This window comes from Dipteris shenzhenensis, chromosome 9 (assembly GCF_047967505.1).
Source record: "Dipteris shenzhenensis isolate YYH24624 ecotype China chromosome 9, Dip_SZ_1.0, whole genome shotgun sequence".
In the NCBI taxonomy this organism is placed as follows: domain Eukaryota; kingdom Viridiplantae; phylum Streptophyta; class Polypodiopsida; order Gleicheniales; family Dipteridaceae; genus Dipteris; species Dipteris shenzhenensis.
In genome coordinates, this window is record NC_141604.1 from 58,976,376 (window position 1) to 58,981,767 (window position 5,392).

Genomic DNA, 5,392 nt, shown 5'->3' on the forward strand with positions numbered 1-5,392 from the left:
AATTTTGAAATGCCACTAAAGAAATTGGGAAAGGAGAAATACAAAGTCTTTCCCATAACAAATGCGATGATGAGTTATTATCCTATAATGGCAATTATGTGGCATGTAGATTCCAATCTTATTACTTCAATGGCCTATCTTGAATGTGTGGCATACATTTGCCATCGTTCATCGCCCTACAATGGATAATGTTCTTTTCTTTTCTCTCTTCATACTTTGGTTTCTCCATTATGAAGTGCATGGCTTGCCATTTGCAGCCTTTTTTATGTTTGAAAACTCGTTTCACCATGGCCAAGTGTGGGGTCCGCATTGGATGGCCCTAGTCAATGGTAAAGAAATGTTCATTTAAAGAACACTTTGAAGAAGGGAAGTGAATGATGGACCATCTTGACGCAAGATCTTGAATGTGAGGTGATACCAATTAGATAGGGGAAACTAAGATAAGAGGATAGAGAACCATGTATGGAAGTAAGCATGAGTGGTTGGTTTCCTTGCTAGGTAGATGACTAGACAATGGAGAGGAACATAATAGCATTTGCATGGTTGTTAATGCTATTTTCCTTTTATTGGCTAAAAGGAATTCTAATAATGAGAGGTTCAAGGCTCTGTAGTATGTCAATGAGGTCTCAAAGATGAAAGCATCGTATGTGTTTTTACCGAGCTTTTGGGTTTTTGGACCATCGGTAGGTTTTGACTTTAATGCTTTCTTTTTAGGCTCACAAGTGCATCTGTAGCTTAAAATAATCTACAATAACAATGTGTTTTGTTGTAAAGTAAGGTTATTTATAGTTGGCTTGTTGGGTGCTTCTTAGTGAGGACTATACGTTATGTTGCCCTTGCTCTTTTTGTTAACTCATGTATTGCATTTTGTTGTCTATCCTCATTTCATTTTATCATGTAAGAAGTAAAAGTATTGCCTTATTAAGCAATCTATTTATGCTATTTCCAACGTCTTTGTAAGCAATTGTTTTTTTTTCTCGGTAAATTATCCCAAGTTAGGCTCTAAAATGAGATTGGAGGGAAAAATTAGGCTAGTAAGGGCTCTTTTTAAGCTCCCTAAGTCATAAACACGACCTAAAATTGTTTAAAAAACAGTATGTTGAGCATGGGAGTTGCTAGATTGCTTTTAAATGTGGTATAATAGATGGAATTCTATTGAAATATAAGAGATAAAAGCACATATTATGCTAGAATACCAATATCATTATAAGAAGGTATGCCTAATTGTAAATAAGATGTCATGCCTATACATATGATAATGTCAATGGCAATCAAGACATACACTACACCCTTCTAACTGGACTATGTTTAGGCACTAATCGTACACACTAAATATATAATAATAAAATAGAATAAGATAGTTAAGATCTAGCATTATTAAATAGGTTCACCATATCCATTTCATCTTATGGCTCATGAAGGATTTTCCAATTAGGCTTTTGCTTTTCAAACATTGTTGTAAGTAGAGGGATTAGGGGCTACACTTGGAAGGGATACTCTAGTTTTAAGGCTTCCATAGCTTTATGCTTTGTAATACAAACCGTCTCGTGGTTAGCCACTTCCTAGCTTTGAGGAAATATCATGCATGTATTTGTATTAATTGGAGGATTGTGGTATTGTTGCTAATGTTGTAAAGAGTTTTATATGCTCATGCTTAAGTAGTTGTGTCAAGATTGTTTGGCTAGATAGAGATGTGCTTTAAGGGAGACTTGAAGATACTTAGCTGCATGCCATGCTCTTTTCTTAGCCTCACACATTGCCGGGCTCTTCCTTAGGCTTAACCTCTCCACTAGCTTTTGAATGATCATCACAATGATGCCACGTCATGGCTTCCATTCTTCCCATGGTCTCAAAGTTTTTTTTGGGGCATTAGTGTTGTTTATATATATATATATTTTTTGGGTATTAGTGTTCTATTTATGATTATGGCTATGTTGTATTCGTCTTAGGTATTGATGCCCACTTAGAGGCTCCACCCTTTAAGTTTGTTATATTAGGTTTATTTTAGTCTCATAGACCCTTTTGTCTTTTGAAGACTTGTAATAAACTCTCTCTCTCTCTCTCTCTCTCTCTCTCTCTTTTGGTATAGCTTAGATACTCCTGATCCCCAGGTTTCGTAAGATGAGATGAGTTGTATCATACGGTTAGATTTACTTCAGTTTTATACATGACGGACTTGGGGAAGGGGCCAGAAGCTCCCCACCAAGATCCAATTCTACCGTGACCATTTCTTGAGAGTGTCCAAGGAAGGAGTGATCATCAAACTACAGTATCTGGAGGGCAGGCGAGTTTCACATTCCCTTAGGATTGTCATTGGATAGATGCAAGTCTCGTCGCATCAGCTAAGGATTGAGACAAGGAGAGCCACAAGTATACCTAGTGAGCAACGAGTCTATTGGCTGTGCACTTTAGGGAAGATAGAGACAAAGAAGCTTTTCTTATGTATCTGCCTGGTTTACTACGAGATTTGAGGATGTTATCAGTGCCTCTTCGAGGAGGGCCATGGATTTGGACCTCTCTCTTGATTGATTCACTTCCAGACCAAGTCTGTGTTGGCCTATACCTAATGGAGATGAGATGTCAGACAAAAATTCTTTTGTGTCACATTATAGAGCAGGAGAGGGTTGCTCAGCAAGAGACAGGAGCGGATTGAGCTCAGCAACATGTCATAGGTTTTTACACATTCGAGTGAGCTCCTAGGTAGATCGGGGTAGAGAAGGAGAAGATCAACGATATGAGGGTAGTATGGACCACAGAGACAAGATGACGACGTGGAGGGATGCAACAAGAGACACAGGAGCCACACATGATGCAATAAGACGGACCAAATGGAGGTTTAGTCCAAAAAACTCTGTCTAGAGGAGACCTCCCATCACTATAGATATGGCCTCCCAGAGACATCTCGGAGACTACGCCTCCCACCACAGCATGAGACGACCAGACGAATACAGATTGGATATATTTTCGTAGCTCTTAGGAGAGCCAACGTGGCACCTTGCTATGTCTTCTAACTCCTACTCTGAGTTTGAGTATAGCTATTAGTTCCACTTTCAAAATCTGAGTTTGTGTTTCGTATTTTTTATTTTAGTCTAGTATAGTACTTAGCCAATGGTCTAAGACCCTTTGCATCATCCCATAGCGGCTTGTATGAGCATGAGTCACTTTGATAATGTACTTTTTTCTTATAGGGCAGCGAGGCCTCATGAAGATTGTCTCTCTCTCTCTCTCTCTCTCTCTCTCTCTCTCAACAAAGTGTATCTTTGCCTCTCTTGATCACATATAATATTTCCTACTAACAAAACATTAAGTAATGCCCACAAGTATTGATGCTCTCTTAATGTTGTAGTACTTGGAACTATCAAGAAGGATCTCAATGGAAGCGCATCATGCGACCTAGCAATCGTGCTTAGGTGACATGTTGATATATGTAGTGCATAACTCTTAGAGAACAAGTTTCATAGAAATTTTATAAGAAGCTTAGTAGTGTGTAGCTCAAGCAAGAGCTTTTGAGTGACAATGTAGCAAGGAAGGAGCTAAGATAGCTTGAGAGCTCAAAGAGTAGGAACCTTGGAAAAATAGCTTTATAGAAACTTGGGTGGCTAAGTTAAGGGGAACAGAGAGGATGAGCAACATGATGCAAGATTGCAGTGTAGAGAAAAAGGAGAAGTGACAGTGAAGGTGAGGAAGATGAAAATAAGTAGTGGCTATTGCAACTTGTTTTTTCCTTAAACTAATTTCACACTTGGGGACCTCATGCAAAGCCCCTTCTACTTAATAGTTCTCCCCTGCATAAACAAGGGCAAATGTAGCCTTATAACATATATTCTTCCTTTTATACCATGTGGCCTAGTGATAAATGGCCTTTCATGTAGGAGATTGTGAGTTCAAGTCTCCATAGTGCACTTGGCAGAATACTTTTTACAAAAGAAAAAAAAAAATCATGAAGAAAGCTTCTTCATGGGCGATGTTTGCACATGGCGTAAATGAAGTAAAGGTGCTCTCAAGTCAAAATATGTGTTACTAATTTCTCCAAAGTTTTGAACTTGAATCTGTTGGAACGAGTTAGAGAGCACATTTTTCTTCAAGGTGTTTTTGGAAATTTTCAATTCGCACTTCTGAGCGATTTGGTAGGACTGTAGGACTAGTACACTGATTGTCACGTGCGCATGTCTTATGCACGTGACATATTTATGCAATCCAAGTGCTTCAACCATCACCAAGATCACATCAATGTAGAGTTTTGTGTGCTAGACACTCTAATGTTCACATCTAGAAATGTCAAATAAATTATCTCATTTTGGGAGGTAAGTTTTGGGTACTTGTTGATGAAAAAGTGCTTGCTTTAGCACAAATAGCCACATAAGTAGAGGAGGATGCCTATGATGATTTGAATGCCAAAGCTATAGATATATTTATAGCATGTCTCAAGAATATAGTGTTTGCCTAAGTGATTCATTTTCCAAAAGAATCTAATCTATGGACCATGTTGATCTCCATCTATGAGGGCAAGACATTGGTCACACATCTCAATTCGAAGACACAATTGCCAAACTCAGAATGGGAGAGGATGATGCAGTGATAGATCATTTGAACAAGATAAAGGTCCTCAAGGATAAACTAACTTAGAATGGATGTGAAATAAAAGACTCAGAGTATACTTCGAACCAATTGATGTTGATTAAGGTGCAAGTCATAAATTTATCGCATAAGAGGTATGGGAAAGCTTGCAACAATAGGTACTTAGAGTAGAAGTGATTGCTAGAGGCATAGCTATCAAATTTAATGGATTGATTATCTCTTGATCCAAGAATAGAAGCAAAGAAAGGATAAGGGAAATAACATGCTAAAGACACTATTGGCAATGTAGCTCAAAGGCAAGAAGCCTTAAAAGAATGAACAGCAAAGTGGGAGTTCCTAGTCCAAGCCTAAACAAAACAAGAACAATCAACAAAGCCTAAGTGGAACAAGAACCTAGTATGTAGGGATCTATAAATGGACAGCACCTATCAAGAGGATTGTTTTCTTTAGGGAGTGGAGTGGATCAGAAGCCTTAAAAGAATGAACAACAAAGTGGGAGTTTCTAGTCCAAGCCTAAACAAAACAAGAACAGTCAACAAAGCCTAAGTGGAACAAGAACCTAGTATGCAGGGATCTATAAATGGGCAACACCTATGAAGAGGATTGTTTTCTTTAGGGAGTGGAGTGGATTCTCAGAGTCCACATTGTTGAGGCGGCACTTAATCTTTGTTTATTTCTAGCTCTCTTACAGGAGTTTGATATTGACCTATTTGGAACTATTTTATCATACATGCATGATGTACGTTTCCCTTTAGCTTTGCTTTGGGAGTTTCTTTCATACTTAAATAGAAGTTCTTTTTTTGGGGGGGGGGGG